General features: G+C 51.7%; 1 protein-coding gene across 1 annotated transcript in view; it reads right to left on the bottom strand.

The window, feature by feature from the left end:
* Window positions 1–23,681, bottom strand: part of LOC144768685 (uncharacterized) — a 9,047,330-nt gene that overhangs the window by 4,221,045 nt on the left and 4,802,604 nt on the right. The window lies entirely within an intron of this gene.

Raw genomic sequence — 23,681 nt, 5'->3', positions numbered from 1 at the left:
GGGGCCGAGGACTGGGGCAGATGGGCTCTCTGTAGACGGAGCTCTGCGTCGGGTCTCGATGCTCCTGTAATGAGAGGGTCGGAAACAGTGGGGGTTCGAGCTCCCCGCTGTCTGCATGCGCCCCATCATCACCCCCCCCCAGTTATTACACATCTACACATCTCTATCCTGCTCCGCCCTGGGTGTGTGGGGCACCCAGTGAGGGCAGCTCTGGCATCCGAGAAAAGCCCTGTAACTGCCAGGACTCTCCCAGCGCTGGAAACGGGAGGAAAGGTAGGGGCGGGGAAGAGTGACTGGGGAGCCCGCAGCTTGAGCTCTGATCACAGAGACCGGGTTTACCTCCACCCCATCCCCCCGAGAGGTATCCGCTCAGCGCCTGCTGTCTGTGGGGCTCTGTGCGCTGCCTCGTGCAGGGGTCTGTAGGGCTCTGTGCTTTGCTGCCTCGTGCAGGGGTGGCGGTGGTGGAGCTGCACTAGGGCTCAACCACAGCTGCTTCTTACAAGCCATGCCACCCCCCTGCGTCACTGCTGCCGCCTCTCCTGCCTCCCCTACGTCACCGCTACCGTCTCGTGCCACCCCTACGTCACCGCTGCCGGCTCGTGCCACCCCCTACGTCACCGCTGCCGTCTCGTGCTTGCTCACAGACGTCCTCAGAGGCTCTGGTAATGAAGAGCACCAGCGCCACACGCAGTGCGCAGACACAACTGAGGAGCGTTGGGTCCCGACCCTCGCACTGCACCGGCCAGAGCATCCTCGCTCCCTGAAACCCAGTGTGTATGGGGCGCAGTGTCGGTGGCAGGCGCCCCCCCTGCTGTGACAGGCGTGGAGGGGGCACAGCTTGTGTTCAGCTAGATCAAAACATTCCAGAAGGGATAGAGTAGGAAAGATGTGTGGGAGATGAGTCCCTTTTCCCTTGAGATAGCACTGGCAGGCTTCAGGGAGCGAGGTTGCGCAGGGGCTTCACCGGTGGACAGGCCGAGGTGCTGCCTTCAGCATAGTGTAACGGAACAACGAGGGATTGGGTGGAAAAGGAACTGAGAGGGACGGGGACATATGGGGGGGGGGCATGGGGGTAGAGAGTACAAACGAGGGTGCTTGAGTGAGGGCAACGGAGAGATGCGATGACTTTAAAGCATAATGAAAAGCGGGCAGGATGGAAGAGTGGGGTTGTACAGGCTCTTGGGCGAGATGTAGAGAAGAGGTGAGCGGGCTATGAAAGGGGAAATAGAACAAATAGTTTAAGAGGGGAGAGAAATGCGAACGGGGGGAAGGGGTTAAACATTGTTTAAATACGTCGCAGACCCGCGATGAGGGTGCTAGGACAGGCCACCAGTCCAGGAGGCAGACAGCGGGGTATTCCCGCCAAAGACCAAGGGGTGTGGGGGTGCGGCGGTGGTCAGAAGCGGGGTGCCGGTGAGACCAGGAGTGTTAATTGATAACGTGTGCTGGTGAGAGTAGGGGTGCTTGTGGAGGAATAGTACTACTGAGGGGGGAGCTGCTGGCGGAGGAGGGGTGGTGAGCAGAAGGGGTGCTGAGGAAAGCAATACTCGGGGAAGGGGAGTGCTGGTGAGTGGGCGGGCTCTGTGGGATGGGGGTTACTGGTAAGTAGAAGGGGCTGGAGAGGAAGGGGTGCAGGTGAAAAGAGTGGGTATACGGAGGTACAGGGGTGTTGCTAGCAGGAGAGCTGCTTGGTTAGAATTGCTGGTGTAGGTAGGTGTTAGAATGGGGCACTAGAAGAGGCGCTCCTCGGAAGTGACAGTAGGTGTGGGGGGGAAGGGGACCTGCAAAAGAGTGCTGGCGAGAGGAGGTTGCTGGAGAGAGGAGAGTGCCTGGGGGAGGGGTGCTGGAGGTGGTGGTAGTGAGAGGAAAGGTTCTCGTAAAAGGGGCGGGCTGTGAGCGCGGCCGGTGTCAGCTCCTTGCCTGAGGTTTCTGACCCCCCGCCCCGTGTGATATGTCAGGCTGATCCTATCTGGGAGAGCGGGACAGGCAGTCTGTACATCCCAGCGCCAGCTCCAGCGCACCACAGTCCAGCTCCGGTGCAGGCGGAAAGCTGCGAGACCCCAGAGGAGGAGGGAGTAAAGGACCCGGGACAAGGCGGAGACCCCCTGTGAGAAACGCCGAGCGCAGGGCAAGTCCGGTCCTGTCCCTTCCAGGGTCACAACCAGTGCGCGTTGTAAGCTGTGCTCAACACAGAAGCATCCAGTGCTGAGTGCACGCAACATCCCTGACACACGGAAGCACCCGGCGCGAGCAGCACAGCGTGTGTAACATCTCCGAAGTGAAGAAGTGTCCAGCGTGCACAGTGCAGCGTGTACTGCATCTCAGAAGAATCAAGTGTGCGCAGCGCAGTGCGTGCAACACATGGGAAGTAAGCGCGCGCACACTATGAACAGTGCAGTGGGTGCAACACCTCGGAAGTGCGGGAGTATCCAGTGTGCACAGTATCACCGGCACTTACTCGGAAGTGCTTAGGATCGCGTCTGTGCAGCTGCAGTGCCAGGGGCTCCAGTCCGCTTACTCCCATCTGTGACCTGCATCTCGAGCCCTGGAAGGCGCTCAGAGTCCCGCGTCAGTCCGCACCTCGCCCCTGCTCCTTTGAAGCGCACGGGCTGCATATCTCAGTTCCACCCTGTCTACCCCGCATACTTGCACCTTTAAAGCGCCGAAGGCTCCGGTGCTCCCGGCGTCTCTCAGCCTGTGTATGCAGATGGTTCTGGCGGCGGAGCCTGAGGCTACAGTGTTCCCAGGCTCTCCCAAGGGAGCACCCATCCTCTAGGCACTTTAAGCACCGGGATGCTCCGAAGTTCCCAGTTTCTCCAACAGTACACTAACCCTCTAAACCCTTGAAGTGCTGGGAGGCTAAAGCGTTGTTTTGCAGCTTTTCAGACACCAGTACCCGGACACGGAGGCTCCTGCAGTCTGAGCCCATCTCGTCTACCAGCGGGCACCCACCCTCGGTACTTCAAGCACCAGGAGGCTCAAAGGGCAGTCTATACTGCTGTGCACTGACGTCAAATCCCCACTGTACACAGAGGTCACGAGATACCGACCCATAGGAGAGCTAGGGGACATATCGGTGAATTCCCGGGAGAGACCGTCGGATCTGTCTGTAAGATCCGTTCTCTGTTATTTTTATACTTTACCTGTTCAGACTCAACAACATTTGGCGATTCTGCAGACTGAGGCTAAGAGATCATAAACAAGTCAGGTCCCGGCCGCGCTGTGATTGGCTGACGTCACGGGGGTGTCCCGGGCCGGCAGCCAATCACAGCGCGGCCCGGGAATGACGTCACGGGGGTGTCCCGGGCCGGCAGCCAATCGCAGCGCGGCCCGGGACAAAGGGGCGGGGCTTAAAAAAAGCACCAGAAACGCCCCCGAATCGCGTTTTCGAGAGAAAGCGCGATTGACAGCCTCTGTCTCCCAATGGCTAGCCTCCATTTATGGAGCTAGCCAATGAGAGGCAGAGGCGGTCCGAACCTCACTACTAAAAACAAAAGATTTCGATTGGGAGGGGCTTCGCCCCTCGCCAAAGTCGAAACCTAAAAACAAATAAGTGCAGTCCAGGAACATGGGCCCTAGTAGATGAAACATGCAGAAAACTGGCGCATAGGTGAATGTCAAGAGAGAAATAGAACATCCATTAAACTCAGTGGAATAAAAGGATTTATTTCTTTGGAGAAAAACAAGGAAAGAGGACTAACGCACAAGTTACTACTTGTGTAACGATATATCTGTAAGAGACATTAGTTAGTGAGAGATTCCTTACCTTAGAATATCCCCAAGCATCAGACTGGATCCGGAAAGCTTTGCTTCGCAGTACCCCTGTGCATCAGTAGGTGGCGTCCTGCGGGTCCGCGTCCGTCGCTGGCATCGTATACACCGAGATGACGTCACAGAGACTACTTAGGCGCCACCCATGCTCGCTGGCGTCAGTTAGGTACACGACTTTCCACGCCAGGAAATGCATGCAAGATACTGACCACTGGTGCATTGAAACTAGGGCCTTGAAAGGGATGACCTTAACCCTAGTAATCAGTTTGCAGAACAGGGAGGATGGGAGGGGCGGTAAGGAATCTATCACTAACTAATGTCTCCTACAGATATATTGTTACACAAGTAGTAACTTGTGCATCTGAAAGAGACACTTGAGTTATAGATTCCTTACCTTAGAATAGATACCCCAGCAATACCAACCCCGGTGGTGGGTCTGCGAACAAGATTACACCAGAAAGTCACGGAGAACAGCATAGTCAAAGAAGCCGTCTCTCAGGACTTGACTGTGACGGCAGTAATGCTTGGTAAAAATGTGCAGCGAGGCCCACGTAGTTGCCTGACAAATGTCCTGCAAGGGAACGCCGCGTCCCAAGGCAGTAGTGGCTGCTGTTGCCCTGGTAGAATGAGCATGCAGCACCACAGGAGGCTCCTTCTTAGTCAACGAGTAACAGGCTTTGATGCAGAGAACGACCCAGTGAGAGATGGTCCGTTTGTGCACGGCCGGACCTCTTTTGGCACCCACCTAGCCAACAAAGAGCTGGTCATCCACCCGGAACTGTTGTGTGCGCTTCAGATAGAACGAGAGCGCACGTTTTGGGTCCAGGCGGTGGAGCCTCTCTTCCTCTTTCGAAGGAGGCGGAAAGAAGGTGGGCAAAGTGATGGTCTGCCCGATGTGGAAAGGCGTGACAACCTTTGACAAGAAAGAAGGACGGGTCCTGAGAACCACCTTATTCAGATGAACTGAAAGGAAAGGAGGTTTAGAAGAAAGAACCAGAAGCTCACTCACTCTTCTGGCAGAGGTGATAGCTACCAGGAAAGCCGCCTTGAGAGTGAGAAGACGCAAAGGACAGTTATGAAGGGCTCGAAGGAAGCGCACATCAGATACGTCAAGACAAGGTTTAAGTCCCATTGAGGCATGATGAACGACACAGGAGGAAATGTGTGCGTAATGCCTTTCAGAAAACGGTTAACAGCTGGGGACTTAAAAAGAGGAGGCTGATCTGGAAGCCGTAGAAAGGCGGAGATTGCTGAAAGATAAAATTTGATAGTGCTCAGAGCAGAGCCCTGCTGGGCCAAAGAAAAAAGGATCAGAAGGACTTCAGAAAGAGGAGCAGAAAGGGGATCCACAGACTTAGCTGTGCACCATGCCACAAACTTGTTTCACCTGCAGGCGTATACCGTTTGATTGGAGGGATGCCTGGCATGCCAGAATTACATCACAGACTTCGGGAGAAGGATCGAAAGCTGCCAACTGTCACCATTCAATCCCCACGCATGAAGGTGGAGGTTGGACAGGTTCGGGTGGAGGACCGTTCCTTGATGCTCCCGAAGATCCTCCCGAATAGGCAGTCGGATCGGGGGATCGATCGCCATGCTGAGTAGGCCGGGATACCAGTATCTCCATGCCCAAATTCGGAGCCACAAGGATGACTTGGGCCCGGTTGCGCCGAATCTTCTTCAGCACTCTGGGCAGAAGTGGTATAGGCGGAAAGGCATACAACCAACAGACCGCAACTCCACTCGTGATGAACAGCGTCGCCGAGCGAGTGCCGCCTTGGAAATTCCAACACGCAGAACTGATGACATTGCGAGTTCTCTTCGGTGGCGAATAGATCTAACCAAGGCTCTCCCCACTGCTGAAAGAGACCTTGCACCACGTCCGAGTTCAGACGCCATTCGTGATCCATCAAGCACCAGCGGCTGAGTTTGTCCGCCCTGGCGTTCAGAGAACCTGCCAGGTGTTGAACCACCAAGGTAATGCCGTGATGTTCCAGCCATGTCCAGAGGCGCAAAGCCTCCTGACATAGGATCCAGGACCCCACCCCACCCTGTTTGTTGCAATACCACATGGCGGTGGTGTTGTCCGTGAACACCTGCACCACACTTCGCCCGGACAGAGGGAAGGAAAGCCTTCAGTGCAAGTCGGATCACCCGAAGCTCCAAAAGATTGATATGGAGCCGGGACTCCACCGGAGACCAGAGGCCTCAGATCTCCGCCTCTCCCAAATGGCTGTCCCATCCCAGGAGGGACGCATCCGTCACCACTGTGTGCTCTGGTTAGGGAAGGGAGAGGGATCTGCCATTGACCCAATCGCCATTCGTGAGCCACCACTTCGATTGTCGTGCAGTGCCTTCCGAGATCTGGACATGATCTGGCAGGTTGCCCCAATGCTGCGCCCACTGGAACTTCAGGTCCCACTGCAGAGCCCGCATATGCCATCTGGCATGTTGCACCAGCAGAATGCCATCAGGCCCAGGACCCGGAGGGTCATCCTGACTGAAACCCGGGATAGAGGTTGAAAGGTCGGAATCATAGCCTGAATATCCCGGACTCGCTGCTTGTGAGGATAAACCCGAAACTGCGTCGAATCCAGAACCGCTCCGATGAAGGAGAGCTTCTGACAGGGACTCAGGTGCGACTTCGGCACGTTGATGGAGAACCCCAGCAAATGCAGGAGGGCGGCCGTAGTCGGAAGGTGGGTGACAACTGATTGGGGCGAGCCCACCTTCAACAGCCAGTCGTCGAGGTAGGGGAAGACTGACACCCCTGACCTGCGCAGGAGTGCTGCAACCACCGCCATCACTTTTGTGAGCACCCAAGGGGTGCTGGTAAGGCAGAAGGGGAGCACAGCAAACAGAAAATGCTCCTGGCCTACCGTGAACCGCAGGTAACGTCGGTGGGCCGGCAGGACGTGGGTGTGAAAATATACGTCTTGCAAGTCCAACGCTACCATCCAGTCTCCAGGGTCAAGGGCAGCCAAGATGACCTGAGCCAGAGTCAACATCTCCTTCCGGAGGAAGCGATTGACCATCCTGAGGTCCAAGATGGGGCCCAAGCCCCCCTTGTCCTTCTTGGGGCCCAGAAAGAAGTGGGAATAACAGCCACGTCCTACGTCTGGCCCAGGAACGCGCTCAATGGCCCCCTTGGCCAAGAGGGACAGACCTTCCTGTTGGAGAAGCGCAAAGTGATCCCCCGAAATGCGGTGGAACTGAGGTGGCATGACGGAGGGTAGACTCAAAAGGGAGGGAGTACCCATCCGGACGAGCAGCAGCACCCACCTGTCGGAAGTGACCGAACGCCAGTGGGGAAGGTGATGTTGAATCCTGCCTCCCACTGGCGTGGGGAGCATCCCAAAGTTCAGACTAGGAAGGCTTTGAGGCAGACTTTACCAAGGCGGAGGCGGATTGACCCTCACACCGGCCTCCAGAGCCACCACGGCGGCCTCCGCGCCCATGGCCGCGCTGAGTATTGTTCTGCGTAGTCTTTTGGCTGAACGAGCGGGCAGGGGCGCCCCTTCCATGGCAACGAAAGGAATGAAAAGTAGATGTGGCCGGGTGCGTGGTGGAAAGACCCAAGGACTTGGCCGTAGATCGAGAGTCCTTAAAGCGCTCCAGCGCACTGTCAGCCTTATCACCAAACAGGCGAGTGCCATCAAAGGGCATGTCCATGAGCGAGCTCTGGACGTCTGGCGAGAACCCTGTAGATCTCAACCAGGCGTGACGACAAAGCGCCACAGTCTCGGAAATTGTCTTACCGAGGGAGTCCGCGGTATCTAAGCCACACTGAATGGCGAATTTAGCCGCATCCTTACCCTCGGCCACAGCCTGGGACAGCACAGCCTGGACCTCTTCAGGGCACTGAGGTAACACATGAGCAAAGGTATCCCACACCGCATGGAAATGGTGGCCCAAAAGACATGCAGTGTTCACCGACCGCAGCCCCAAGCTGGCTGAGAAGGACAACCGCTTGCCGAACTGCTCCAGCCTCTTAGAGTCCCTATCCGGCGGAGCCATGAAAAAGGCACTCTGGGACGTCAAAGCTTGAATGACCAGGCTCTGGGGCATAGGATGAGTGGTCAAAAAGGCAGGGTCACCTGGCGCCGGGCGATGACGCCTGGCGACGTTCTTATCCACAGGGGCCCCTGTGGCTGGCCGCGACCAAGTGTCTAACAAGACGTCAGTGATGGCGTCATTAAATGGCAGCAGCGGCTCCGATGAAGTGGGCTCCGTCTGGAGCACCTCAGTTAGGAGATTAGTCATCAGGGCTACCGTAGGGAGATCAAGGTTGAGTACCTAAGCTGCCAGACGGAGCAACACTGTGTAAGAGGCACCCTCCTCCATGGTAGGCGGGGGGAGGCAATCCCTGTGTCAGAAGAGACATCAAGACTGCCGGCCTCCTTCAAGTTGTCCGCCCAATCCTGCTCAGAGTCACACTGACAAGCAAGAGGGTCCTCGGACCCCTCCCAGTCATCCTCTACTTCCGCTGTATGTGGCGTAGACCGCAGCGGCGGGGCAGGGACCGAGGAAGGAACAACCGGCGCCGGGAACAGCGCCGGACAGGGCCGAACCGGCACCGTATCCCAATTTGGATCCCAGGTGGGGACAAAATTGTCCTGGACCCGGGGCAGGGGTGGGACCAATGGCATCCACTGCGGCGCCTGAGGCGGAGCCAAGGGTGGCGCTGGGGCCGGAGCCGGCAGTGTGAGACCTTGTGGCGTCGTGGCCGGAGCCAGTGGTGCAGGAACCTGCGGCGCCGGGGCCATAGCCGCCGGGCCGACAGGATCCTGACACCGGAAGGAACCGGAGGCCGAAACAGGCGGTCCATGGCAGCAAGAAATTCTTGCACCTGTGCAGGAGTCACCGACGGACCCGGGTAAGGAGGGTAGGCCGGTGGACTCCCAAGCTCGAAGGAGCTGCAGGGGCAGAACCCCTGTCCCCCTTGTCCATATCCGGGGACCGACGGGGGGACGTCGGAGAGTGACAACGCTTCTTCTACTTCTTTTTGTGTCGTCCTAACCCAAATCAGAGGGTGAAGACATGGAGCCCGAGGAGCGATGATGGGGCCCCGCGAACATTCTCCAGAATGGCCCCTGGGCCGCGAACGGCGCTGGGACGAGTGCCGAACTTCAAGCAACTTCCAGCGCCGCTCCCTCAAGGCCTTCGGAGCCATGGCCTGACAGTCCAGACAGGACCGGGAGTCGTAGTCGAGCTCCAGGCAGTAGAGACAGACATAGTGGGGGTCTGCCACCTACATATTGCAACGGCAGGCCCCGGAGGACTTAAAACCAGGCATCCCTAAGTGCACCAGAGAAGACCCACAAGAAACAAAAGTCCCCAAAAAGATAGTTAAAAAGTGACTAAGGTACGTGCTCTAACCGGATAAGCACTTACTGGCGCGGAAAAAGAAAGAACTGACGTCAGCGCGCATGGGTGACGCCTAAGTAGTCTCCGTGACGTCATCTCGGAGCTTACTATGCCAGCAACGGACGCAGAGCCGCACAACGCCACCTACTGACGTGCAGAGGTACTGCTAGCAAAACTTTCCAGATCCAGTCTGACGCCTGGGTGTATTCTAAGATAATGTATCACTAACGTATCTCTTTCAGATGCTTATATTGTTTGCTTGTGTTAAGGGTAGAAGATCTATGAGTTAGGGGTGGTGTTGCAGCATGTGGGTCAGGTAGTGCAGTTCTAAATGTTCCAATGGATGAGAGGCGGTTAGAAGATAGTTGCTGTATTGCTGAAATGTGTTAGGTGGTGTGGTGGAAGAAAGAAAGCTTGGCATTGGAGTTTGTTCAGTTGTATAGTTTGAAAGGTGGGTGCATGTTTGTATTTTGTGATGGTAAGTACTACGAGATGTGGTGCTTGAGAGATTTTGTTGTGCTGGTGTACGCAATGTGTTTTCTTTTTGAGGGGTAGTGAAAAAAGGTGCTGATGTATTTGTTTTATGAGTTGAATTTGTTTGTATAGTATTGTTTGTGATTGGAAGTTTTAAGGTAAATGGGGTGGTGATGTGTTTGTGAGTAGATACAATGTTGTGTGTGATAGGGGATGAAGTATGTAGGAAGGTGGATATCTGACTATATGGTTACCCCAACTTTGTGCCTAGTGTTTAGCTGGTTTTCGACTTAGTTGGCCTGGGATCCTGCTATTCAGGGCCCCAGGCTATCTGCTCTCTCTGTAAAATGGACTCCATGTACTTTAGGTACATATCTAATTGGGTATTGGGTAACCTTGTGAGCCCCTATACAGTGTACCATAGGTACCCAGGGCATAGGTGTATCCAAGGCCTACCAGGGGCAGCAGCATGAATTATGCCACCCCTGGCTGTCCCTCCAAACTGACACCACAGGCTGATCACTCAGGTTGGGCAAGGTGGTGTAATCACCCCTTGCTTAGATATAGTATACCTATATCTAACCTTATATATAGACACATATGTACCTATAAATCACTCCTTTGGCAGGCCTTAACAATCCTGGAGGCAGAGTGCATGGTTTTATGTGAGATGGTGCTCTAGCATGAGCTGAGCCCCTCTGCAGCTTTCGGAACCATGTCCTTATAGCTGTTCTATGATATAGCCATACCATATACTCTTAAGTGCATTATAATCCTCGCGGTTAATGCTAACTTTCGTTTGGCTTTATCAAAACATGTTGTGTAAGGTGTCAAACACTTTGGAATACTACCCCCCCCCGTCAGTTCTGGCGGCGGGGGTAGCATTCCACCCTTCTAGAGGGAGAAGACATGTAGTTACTGCTTTACCCGGTTAAAGTTAAACAGAGCCTCAGCATCACAAAATGGATGCTGCTGCCACAGACACGAGACACGAGTCTGACCTCCTGCTGCTGGACGAAACTCCGGCAGAGAAGGCCTGGACAATAGGTTTCCTGCCTTGGGAGGTGCTAGCACCTCCCCAGACAGGCTTTTAGTGTATTGGGGCAGGGAGGGCTTCAAAATGAGACACTGCCTGGGGCACACAAGGTGCTCCACGCATAGCCCGGTTCAAGCCAGTTGCTGGGGCACTCCAGCCCCAGCTCTGGCGTGAAACTGGACAAAGGGAAAGGGGTGTAACCACCCCCTTCCCAAGTTCCACCCATAGGAGGGACCTAGCAGTTAATCCAGCCCCTTAGTTTAGTATAAAGTTAGGAGTTTGCAGTAGCAGTCGCGCCAGGATACTTTGCAGTAGCAGAGCGCGTTACAAAATATTTTATAACATAACATAACATAACAGATGTGTCTCGACATTTAGATTTATCCTGGAAAGAAACTCTGAAACAAAATTCTAGGACCTTCGACGTTCCATATTGACTGGAAGACTAAAGACATCTGCCTTGTGGTCAAGGTGTGACCACCCTGTGCAAACAGGCACCAACAGTAACTTGCCGGTTTGCTTGGTCGACGTTCCCGCTAGAACCCGAAGACTTAGCGATGCAGGAACTGGACTTCCAGACTTCTCTGACTCCGACCAACATCCACAGCAAAGCTGAGACCCGTGGCGGACATGAGAGACGTGGGACCGGACATCCTGGACTACCTGCTTTTTGCTGCCTGTGCAGCTCCTGAGGTACCCTCGAAGTTGTGCATTGGGGTTTGAGAAGCCACAGACCCGAGCAGCATTTGCACTGAAGCTCAGCCCTCCACACTCCACGAGTGCCGCGTAGGGCCTGCGCCTGCATTTCAGCTCAATGCGTCTTTGCGGTTGCTAGCCCATTGGCTAGTAATCCCTCTGAAGACATCCTTGTGAAACTACACAGCTTGTCTGGTTGCTCCGGGCTTGCTCCAGCTTCTCTACGAAGGAGAAGCTCCCCAGACCTTGCTGGTCTGAACTGAAGCCCATCTTCCCATCCTGCGTGGATTGCATTTGCCAAGGTTTGTTGGGTCGAATCCGGATACCGACACCGCTAACAGCTAGATCCGCTGTGGGACAGCTCGACTCCAGCTCCTGGTCATCGTCGACGCCTCCTGGTCCTCGTGGCTGCAGAGACAAGCTTCACCTCTTCACCGGATTGCATCTCGACATCGCCTGGTTCCTTTCTGGTTCCTTCCTGGTCAGTGACCCAGACTCTATCCCCTCTGCTTTCAGGTTCTTCTCGACTCCGATCCACCATTGGATCCACCCGGACACTTTTCTCCTGGTGGCCTGCAGCGCTTTCTTGCAGCTCTCCATAGGAAACAGCGAGGAAACCCGACACGAAAGAACACCTATCCACCCGGCTTCCCTGGGTGAGGTAACTCGAGTACTCCGGTGCTCCAGTGGGTATTAACTATCCAAGTGTCCTAGTTTAACAGGGTTTTCCCGTAGTCCATCCGGAAGTGTTCAAAATCTTCGTAACTTTTACGTTCCAATTGAAACTCTATGGTAACTCGCGTGTGCGTTTAGACACTGCACACGCTTCCCGTGGGCCTCCTACTTCCAATCCCTTGGTTGTTCAGTGTAGCCCCAGCAATTTCCTAGGCCCTAGGCCTACTCACCTTTCCTGAAGTGGTTCTTATACCACTTATTTAGTATATGGTTCGTGAGGCCCCTAGGGCAGAATTGTATTTGTGCAACTTATAGTATGCTTCTTGAGTAACTTGTGCTGTATCTCGAACTCTGACCTCATAAAGAGTGCAGAGGGGTTGTGTTAGTAATAAATACATATATATTTGATATATACCTTGTGTGGTGTCCTTTCATTTGGTATTCAAGGGATTATATATGGTAAAACAGCTAGCTTCACATGCTCTCTGAAGTTTTAGCCTAAGACTGCTTTGTCCAAGCTACCACTAGGATAGCTGGTCTATAAGGTTGACTTTACAACCATCACCATAAGGGTTGTTTGGACTGGTGCAAGGTGCCCACTAGAATAGTGGACATCATATACCAGGCCAACTTCTCACAAAGTAGAGTTAAGACTGTTTGTCTTAGACTTGTTTGCTGCAAGAGGTATTATGTGTGGTGTAGTGGCGTGTAAGTGTTGTGCGGTTGTGTTATTGTGGTAGAAAGAAGAGGAGGTTGTTGGTTGGAGAAATGATGGAAGGCTGAGTATAGGTTTGTTAGTGACAAAAAGGGGTCCGTTAGGAGTAATTCGACCAGGGAGTGTGTGTCTGGATGGGATATAGCTAAATATGTTGTGGATTTGGGTTGTATTAGTGATGAATGGATTGGTTAGTGGTATAGGATAGAGCTGTGTACTGTTTGTAGGTGATGGTGGAAATGTGCGATGGCTGGGATTTAAGGTTGTATAGGTGTGGTTTAGTAGTGGGTGCTGAGACATTGAAATTTGCACAGGGTTAGTTTGTAGAAAATGAGTAGAGTACATGCGCTGTGTTACTCTAGTTGTGGATGTGGATGGGGTTAGGTGTGTGCTAGTGAATGAGAAAATGGCAGCATTTCTGTCCCTAGGCCCAACCAGTCTCGAGCAGGCTCAAACAGGCAATTGCTATTGTCCGCTCTGCCCTTAGCCTTGACACCCAAGCTGACGCTCTGAGCCCTCAGCTTAGTACACCTAGTAATCAGGTGACCCCTTTAGCCAATAGGAATCCTAACCCTAACTCTAACCAATCACAATTCTAGCCCTAGGCCATACAACCAATAGGACACCAGCCTCTTACAGCCAATCACAGCCCTAGTCCCAGGAGCCAATCAGGCACAAAACCCTGAGGCCTAGGTCTCATAAAAACCTTGGCCCGACTCCTTGTCTCAGCCCTCACCGCAGCCCTAGTCCCAGCAGCCAATCATACAGGAAACCCTAAACCCTAAATCCAATAGATAGCTCAGCCCCGGGAACCAATCTGAAACCCTAAACCTATCCACCAATTAGATCACTAGCCCTAAGCCCTACATTAATAGAATCACCGACCCAGGAACCAATCAGTACTCTCAAATGCCCAGCCAATGAGAACACTAACCCTAATCCAATAGAAACACTAGATGCAACCACCAATCAGTGCACACATGTAGCATCCAATAGCAGACTATATAAGGTCCCTGCAACCATTCCTAGCCAAAAAACGAGTGTACAATATCTAAAAAACACAGCTTAAACAGCTAATAGCAGATTGCTGCTGTCTTAGAGCACCCTCTGTTCAGGCTCTGATGTATAATATCTCTTTTGCTAAGGGGGAAGGGGCAATCTGGTTACAATCACTTGCTAACACAAAATGGGAGCTGAGGGTGGATTGCAAAACACACAGGTTTGAGCACAGAGCAAGGGAGAAATTAGGAGGGAAAAACAGGCAGTCATGGGTAATGTAAAAATACAACAGATTTTGGGCTGCAAATCCCACAATTCAACAGGTAAAATGAAACAGTCATGGCAAGTAAAGCCCACGAATTTCGAAAAAATGAAAAATGGTGCAATCACTTACAGGTAAAAAAACTTCAGCTTTTTAAACTGGAACAACCACAAGCAAAACAAGTGCAAATGATTCAATCACGGGTAGGGAAAATCGTTTTTTAAATTTCAGGAATGAGACAGCACTTGTCTTCCTTCTTACCACCTCCTGGTCCTTGGTTCACTGCAGTCTTGGGTACACGGAAGCTGGAGCCCTATAACAAACCATTAGACAGGGAGGTCAGTGCTTCGGTGAGGAATCTGTAGATAGATAGAGTAACCATCAGAAAGATTGTTACTACAGCTAAGTAATTTCTTCTTCTAATGGATATTTATATCTGTAGATTCCTCACCTGTAGAATCGACTGACGAGAAGTACCCTACTTAGGAGGAGGGTTGATATAGCTATATAAGAAACTCCTACAAGATACAGCTGGCCAAGTAGCCATCTCTTTGTGCCTTTGCACTTAAGCAATAATGCTTGGCAAATGTGTGCAGCGATGACAATGTGGTTGCCTTTTATATATCTGGGACTGAACCCCATCTTGCAGTAGTGGATTTAGCAGTAAGGGAATAACCACTGATCCCTAATGAAGGCTCCTTCTTTGCAAAGGATAGCAGGTTTTAATGCAGAGGATGATCCACCTGGAAAAGGGTCCATTTTTTAAACATTGCAATACCACACAAAGAGCTGGTGATTCACTCGAATGTCCTTTGTGCGGTTAAAATAGTAGTTGACCACCCGAACTGACTAATGATGGAGGGGAGGAAGGCCTTGAGCTCCAGCCAAATCGCCCATTGATCCAGTAGGATGATGTGAAGAACCAGAGGCCCCTGATCGTCAGGTGAGCTTCCACCCATAAGTGGAGGCATCCATCAGTACCCTAGTCATGGTTGGAGGGGATGGGGCAAAAGCCATTTTTGGTCACATTTCCTAGTACACCCACCGTACTACGTTACCTGCAGCACTGGGAGATATCACAACAGAGTTTGACAGGTCTCCCGTACTGCAGCTACTACCTGCAGAAGCACCACTGACTAGGAGAATGCTGGAAGCAAGAAGACCTAGGAATCTTGGGACCTTCTTGACTGGAACTTACGTGCCTTGCTGGAAGGAGGGGACTATCTCTTTTATTTCAGTAACTCTCTGAGATGGAGGAAAGGTAAGAAAAATTATGGAGTCCAGTACTGACACTATGAAGTGGTGTCACTGGGAGGTCCTCAAGTGTGATTTGGGCTCAATGATAGAAAATGGTGTCAAACCTATAAACAAAAAGTCAAAAATATAAAAAAATAGAAAATGTGTATAAATGAGTACCATATTTTTACCACAATGTGTACACAAAAACATATCACCACTTTCCCCAAAAGAAACCTCCACTGAATGTGACCCAGAACATCAACTATGCTAAATCCATCAGCACTGTTGTGTACATGTCTTGCCATAGGTGGAGGAGTGTGGCTCAATGGTTAGAGCGGCAGACCCTAATGCAGAGTTCTGGCCAGGGACCAGGGTTCGATTCCTGCCTCGGCGGGGTCTCGGGCTCAATTTCCTCGGACCTGTTAATTCTCGCCTCGGTGCCTATTCTAATCACGGGCCCCACGCTGCAACTCTGGGCAATAGCTTGCTTAGCCTCCACACCGGCCCCAACAGCGCTAAGGATGCCTGGCTTCACCCTGGGGTTGCCCAGGAGTGGACACTTCACAGGGAAAGCCAGGAGGGGTTCCACAGCGGTATGAGTATCAGTGCCAGGAAGCCGAATAGGCGACACCGCAAGGTGACCGTCTGGTGACAGTGCGCTCTATAAGTACCATGACATTTACATTTACATAGGTCACCACTATGCACCATAGTGCTATCTTGTACTAGTGACTTTAATCCATATGCAACAGCAAACGATCAGTTATCCACTCCTTACCTTAATACTGGAGGGATAGCTGTACAAATATCCGATTCATTACTAGATGTCAAGTGTCTTGTCTGGAGCTACCAATAAATTCTGTAACCTAATTGATAATGAGTGAAGGTCACTTGCCTAAAGAGAATTCCCCGCAAAAACAAACCTAGAAACCGTCTGTGTGCTGAAGTCCAGATATCCTTGCTAGTGTGCCTAGGAGGATAAGCATGTTACCAGGTGCAGCGGATACCCCCGCTCACTGGAAGGATAATGGTCCTTAGTCATAAACAAACTTCATCAAATGGACTATTCACAAACAAAATAAGGTGAGGGGCCGTAACGGATAAATATAGGAACATGACATGCCTGCTCCCACCCAATAACAATGCAAGCAGGCCACTGATACATGCATTCCATATCTTGGGGGATCCTCTAGCAGCCTAACAAACAAGTTACTTACCTTCGGTAACGCTTATTCTGGTGGATACAGTATCTGCCTGTGGATTCCTCACCTTGTGAATATCCTCCTGCGACAGCAACGTTCAAAATATTCTTTTGTAGCATGTCGGCGTGGACGACGTCACAGGAGGACGGCATCGCACGCGACTCCGACTGACGCCACTAACTCCTTATTAGGCCTACGTCGGCGTGATGACATCAGTTCCGCCTTTTTTTCCGTGCCTTCGAGGCACCCGGACGGACCAATGATAGCAGACATATACATATACAATACATCATTTCCAAAAATACACACATAGTGTGAAGATAATGCATGAAAAACGCCATATATAACATATATATATATATATATATATATTTATAAACACATCAATGTATTTAAACATTGTCATAAACTCATATATAGAAGAGTGGACAACGGGGAGGCGTGTGGGCATGTGAGGAATCCACAGGCAGATACTGTATCCACCAGAAAAAGCGTTACCAAAGGTAAGTAACTTGTTCTTCTGATGGATACGTCTGCCAGTGGATTCCTCACTTTGTGAATAGATTCCCACAGCAGTCCCCACTCCCGGAGGAGGGTGTCCACTCTTCCATACCAGAAAATCTTGAAGGACAGAGCGCGCAAAATGGCCATCCCTCCTCATCTCGCTATCCAAGCAGTAATGCTTTGCAAAAGTGTGGAGGGAGGCCCATGTCGCCGCTCTACAAATGTCCTCTACAGGTACACATCTAGACAAAGCAGAAGTTGAAGACTTTGCTCTAGTAGAATGAGCCCTTATACCCTCTGGAGGTTCCTTACCAGCCAGGGCGTAGCAGATTTTGATGCATAGTATGATCCATCTTGAGAGTGTGCGCTTGTGCACAGCTCTTCCTTTTTTGCAGCCAGCAAATGCAACAAAGAGCTGGTCATCCACTCGATAGTCTTTTGTCCTATCAAGATAAAAGCTCACCGCCCTTTTGGGGTCAAGGCGGTGAAGTCACTCCTCCTCCTTGGAAGGGTGAGGGGGAGGATAGAAGGTAGGAAGGGTAATGGACTGTCCTAGTTGGAAGGGAGTTACCACCTTAGGCAGAAAAGCAGCCCTGGTCCTAAGAACCATTCGTTCAGCATGAATGGTCAAGAACGGGGGCTTTGAACTAAGAGCTTGAAGCTCACTTACCCTCCTTGCCGAGGTAATTGCAACAAGAAAAACAGTCTTAAAAGACAAAAGTCTCAAAGGACACCTGTGTAGAGGTTCAAACGGAGAACCCATTAAATATGTAAGAACCAGGTTCAAGTCCCATTGAGGCACAATAAAGGGAGTAGGAGGAAACTTATTTGTTAAACCCTTTGAAAATCTCAATACAACAGGAGATTTAAACAAAGATGGTTGATCTGGTAAACAGATAAAAGCCAATAAAGCTGATAGATATCCCTTTACTGTAGCTACAGCAAAACCTTGCTGCGCCAATGAAAGAGCAAATTGAAGTATTTCTGACAAACGAGCTCTCAAAGGATCAACAGTATACTCCCCACACCAGGATACACATTTAGACCACCTATAAGATTAGATGGACTTGGTGGAGTCACGCCTGGCCGATAGAATGACACCCACCGCATCAGGTGGGAGAGAAAAGGAATTCAGGTTGCCCCATTCAATCTCCAGGCATGAAGGTGTAAGGTCTGGAGGTGGGGGTGTAGAACCTGCCCCTGCGACTGCGAGAGGAGGTCTGCCCTGAGAGGGAGACGGAGCGGAGGGCACGAGGAGAGGTGGAGAAGACCTGTGTACCACATCCTTCTTGGCCAATCAGGGGCGATCAATATAACTCGGGCCCGGTCTTGACGTATCTTCCTCAGAACCCGAGGAATCAAGGGTATGGAAGGAAATGCGTAAAGGAGTCACGAGCCCCAACGTAACTGAAACGCATCCCTCAATGCTCCTTGCATCGGATACTGGAGACTGCAGAATGACGGGCAGTGAGCGTTCTCGTGAGTGGCAAACAGGTCCACCTGAGGAGATCCCCATGTCCGAAAGACATGACGAAGTACCTCTGGATGAAGCCTTCACTCGTGATCGGCTGAAAACTGCCAACTGAGACTGTCCGCACAAACGTTCAGTACTCCGGCCAGATGATTTGCCACCAGACAAATCTGATGTTCCTGAACCCAGGACCAGAGACGCAGAGCCTCTCTGCAGAGACACTGCGACCCCACTCCTTCCTGTTTGTTGATATACCACATCGCGGTGGTGTTGTCCGTCAGGACTTGAACCGACCTACCGCGAAGGGAAGGGAGGAAGGCCTTGAGTGCCAGACGTATTGCCCGCAATTCCAAAAGGTTGATGTGAAGAAACCTTTCTTCTGGAGACCAAAGACCCTTGACCTCCAGATCCCCCAGATGAGCACCCCACCCTGGAGTGGATGCATCCGTTATCACTGTGGCCACCAACGGACGAGTTTGAAAAGGCTTTCCTTGAGACAGATTGCCTTCCACTCCCCACCAAGACAGATCCGCCGCAGCTTCTCTGGAGATCCTCACTGACTCCCCGAGATCCCCTTGGTGTTGATACCACTGCCTGCGGAGGCACCACTGGAGTGCCCTCATGTGCCAGAGTGCATGGTTGACCAACAGAATGCAAGAAGCCATCAGACCGAGCAAACGAAGGACCTTCAGGACTGGAACAATCGCTCTATTGGAAAATAAAGGAATCATTTCCTGGGTGTCCAGTACCGCACCTATGAACAGGTTGCGCTGGGAGGGCACCAGGTGAGATTTGGGTACATTTATCGAAAAACCCAACCAGTGCAACAACTGAGTTGTCTCTTGCAGATGATGGAGCAATATCTCCGGAGATTCTGCTTTGATCAGCCAATCGTCCAGATAAGGGAATACTGGAATCCCTGAACTAATGAGATGTGCAGCCACCACAGCCATCACCTTGGTGAAGACTTGAGGCGCATTAGTAAGACCAAACGGTAGAACCGCAAACTGGTAGTGTTGCGATCCCACCGTGAAGCGGAGATACTTTCTGTGCGACTTCAGAATGGGTATATGGAAATATGCATCCTGCAAGTCGATTGACACCATCCAGTCTTCTTCCATCAGCGCCTGAAGAACCTGCGCAAGAGTGAGCATCTTGAACTTCTCCTGCTTTAGGTAAAAGTTCAATATCCTGAGATCCAGGATTGGACGAAGTCTACCATCCTTCTTGGGAATCAAGAAATACCGGGAGTAGCATCACTGTCCCCTTTCCTGCTCCGGAGCCACCTCTATTACACCCCTTTTGAACAATGCTTGAATTTCTTCCTGTAGGAGCAACAGGTGTTCCTCCGAGCAAAAACCTTGGCAAGGAGGGTAATTTGAGGGAAATTCCCAAAAGGGAAGAGCATACCCATTCTCTATAAGATTGAGAACCCAAAGATCTGATGTAACCGATTCCCAATCCTGTAGAAAATAAGTAAGCCGCCCCCCACAGGACCCGCATGATCCAGAATGGTGGATCTAGGGCTGCTTTGCTGTTGTAGGCGGGGGGTGGGTAGAAGAGGAGGAAGTGGAGGAGGAGGAGGCTTGATGTTCACGAGAAAGACCCCTTTGTCAGCCTCTGTGGGACCTGTACAAAGGATTTTGCTGCTGCTGTTGCTGCTGGGTCTGCTTATAGGTACGAAAATTAGACCTTCCAAAACCCTTGTATCTTTTGGCGACAGAGCCTCTAGTTCGCAAACCCAAAGATCTTGCCGTTGCTCTGCTATCCTTAAACCTTTCCAAAGCAGCATCAGCTTTCTTTCCGAAAAGGCCTGTGCATCAAAAGGCAAATCGATCATAGCAGCCTGAACATCTGCAGAAAACTCAGAAGTCTTTAGCCAAGCAGCTCTTCTGGTGGCGATCGAAGACCCCATGATCCTAGCCACTGAATCTGCTGTGTCCATACCACTTTGTATGACCTGCCGAGCTGCAGCCTGCGTGTCAGATATCACTTAAAGTTCTTTCTATCCTCGTCAGTAAGCTTAGGAGATAGCTCTTTCACTGTATCCATCAAAGCATGGATATATCTGCCTAGCAAACAAGTAGCATTTGTCAATTTTAGGGCCATACTGCCTGATGAAAACACTTTTTTCGCATTTTGATCCTGCTTCTTAGAGACTTTATCTCCAGGAACCTGGGGAAAAGCACCTGCAGATCTTTTCGAGCAAGCAGCCTGAACCACTAAACTCTCTGGCAAAGGATGTGAGGCTAAGAATTCAGGATCTCCGGGTGCCACTCTGTAGCGCCTTGCCACTGACTTTGAAACTGCAGGAGCAGTAAGAGGTTTACTCCATATCTCCAATATGGGATCAGTAAGAGCCTCAGTAAATGGAAGAAGTGGCTCAACCACAGAAGATGGAGAATGGAGAACTTCAGTAAGAATGTTCGACTTGTACTCCACAGATGGCAAAGTCAAATTTAAGAGTTCTGCAGCCTTCTTAATTACCACATGGTAAGGCGCCACATCCTTAGAAGGGGTACAAAAGGGGGTGGTGATGGACGAGAATCTGAATCAATCAAACACTCACACCCAGTCAAAAGATCTGGGTTTAATCCATCACCGTTCTTTAGCACACTCTGCCACCCCAGTTCAGACATGGCTATATGCAAATCAGTCTGACCCGGTGCCTCATGGGAACAGTCCAGCCTGAACTGCCAAGCCATGTCTTCCCTGGACCGGAAACAAGCTTCCGAGGACCGGCTTCTGGCATTCCAGCCGTCTTCAGCCCGGCTTGCTTGAATCCAGTGGCAAAGTGAGCAAGGGACTCACGTCTGAGCATACCCTGCCACACTTATGGCGGCCAAAAGTGGTACAAAAGGGGGTGGTGATGGACGGAGCATCTGAATCAATCAAACACTCACACCCAGTGAAAAGATCTGGGTTTAATCCATCACCGTTCTTTAGCCCACCCTGCCACCCCAGTTCAGACATGGCTATATGCAAATCAGTCTGACCCTGTGCCTCATGGGAACAGTCCAGTCCGAACTGCCAAGCCATGTCTTCCCTGGACCGGAAACAAGCTTCCGAGGACCGGCTTCTGGCATTCCAGCCGTCTTCAGCCCGGCTTGCTTGAATCCAGTGGCAAAGTGAGCAAGGGACTCACGTCTGAGCATACCCTGCCACACTTATGGCGGCCAAAAGCGGTACAAAAGGGGGTGGTGATGGACAGAGCATCTGAATCAATCAAACACTCACGGCCAGTCAAAAGATCTGGGTTTAATCCATCACCGTTCTTTAGCCCACTCTGCCACCCCAGTTCAGACATGGCTATATGCAAATCAGTCTGACCCTGTGCCTCATGGGAACAGTCCAGCCCGAACTGCCAAGCCATGTCTTCCCTGGACCGGAAACAAGCTTCCGAGGACCGGCTTCTGGCATTCCAGCCGTCTTCAGCCCGGCTTGCTTGAATCCAGTGGCAAAGTGAGGAAGGGACTCACGTCTGAGCATACCCTGCCACACTTATGGCGGCCAAAAGCGGTACAAAAGGGGGTGGTGATGGACGGAGCATCTGAATCAATCAAACACTCACACCCAGTCAAAAGATCTGGGTTTAATCCATCACCGTTCTTTAGCCCACTCTGCCACCCCAGTTCAGACATGGCTATATGCAAATCAGTCTGACCCTGTGCCTCATGGGAACAGTCCAGCCCGAACTGCCTAGCCATGTCTTCCCTGGACCGGAAACAAGCTTCCGAGGACCGGCTTCTGGCATTCCAGCCGTCTTCAGCCCGGCTTGCTTGAATCCAGTGGCAAAGTGAGCAAGGGACTCACGTCTGAGCATACCCTGCCACACTTATGGCGGCCAAAAGCGGTACAAAAGGGGGTGATGATGGAGGGAGCATCTGAATCAATCAAACACTCACACCCAGTCAAAAGATCTGGGTTTAATCCATCACCGGTCTTTAGCCCACTCTGCCACCCCAGTTCAGACATGGCTATATGCAAATCAGTCTGACCCTGTGCCTCATGGGAACAGTCCAGCCCGAACTGCCAAGCCATGTCTTCCCTGGACCGGAAACAAGCTTCCGAGGACCGGCTTCTGGCATTCCAGCCGTCTTCAGCCCGGCTTGCTTGAATCCAGTGGCAAAGTGAGCAAGGGACTCACGTCTGAGCATACCCTGCCACACTTATGGCGGCCAAAAGCGGTACAAAAGGGGGTGGTGATGGACGGAGCATCTGAATCAATCAAACACTCACACCCAGTCAAAAGATCTTGGTTTAATCCATCACCGTTCTTCAGCCCACTCTGCCACCCCAGTTGAGACATGGCCATATGCAAATCAGTCTGACCCTGTGCCTCATGGGAACAGTCCAGCCCGAACTGCCAAGCCATGTCTTCCCTGGACCGGAAACAAGCTTCCGAGGACCGGCTTCTGGCATTCCAGCCGTCTTCAGCCCGGCTTGCTTGAATCCAGTGGCAAAGTGAGCAAGGGACTCACGTCTGAGCATACCCTGCCACACTTATGGCGGCCAAAAGCGGTACAAAAGGGGGTGGTGATGGACGGAGCATCTGAATCAATCAAACACTCACACCCAGTCAAAAGATCTGGGTTTAATCCATCACCGTTCTTTAGCCCACTCTGCCACCCCAGTTCAGACATGGCCATATGCAAATCAGTCTGACCCTGTGCCTCATGGGAACAGTCCAGCCCGAACTGCCAAGCCATGTCTTCCCTGGACCGGAAACAAGCTACAGAGGACCGGCTTCTGGCATTCCAGCCGTCTTCAGCCCGGCTTGCTTGAATCCAGTGGCAAAGTGAGCAAGGGACTCACGTCTGAGCATACCCTGCCACACTTATGGCGGCCAAAAGCGGTACAAAAGGGGGACGTGAGTCCCTTGTTCACTTGGCCACTGCATTCAAGATAGCCTGGCTGATGAGGATTATGAACCCGAAACCGGTCCCAGGATGCTTGTTTCCGGTCCAGGGAAGACATGGCTTGGCAGTTCGGGCTGGACTGTTCCCATGAGGCACAGGGTCAGACTGATTTGCATATAGCCATGTCTGAACTGGGGTGGCTGAGTGAACTAAAGAATGGTGATGGATTAAACCCAGATCAGTTGACTGGGGGTGAGTGTTTGATTTGTTCAAACGCTCCGTCGATCATCCCCTTTTGTATCGCTTTGTTCGCCCTAAGTGTGGCAGGGTATGCTCAGACGTGAGTCCCTTGTTCACTTGGCCACTGGATTCAAGATAGCCTGGCTGATGAGGATTATGAATCCGAAACCG

Source organism: Lissotriton helveticus, chromosome 7 (assembly GCF_964261635.1).
Source record: "Lissotriton helveticus chromosome 7, aLisHel1.1, whole genome shotgun sequence".
NCBI classification, from domain to species: domain Eukaryota; kingdom Metazoa; phylum Chordata; class Amphibia; order Caudata; family Salamandridae; genus Lissotriton; species Lissotriton helveticus.
The sequence above is the reverse complement of the archived record's forward strand: the minus strand, read 5'-3'. Positions and strand labels throughout refer to the sequence as shown.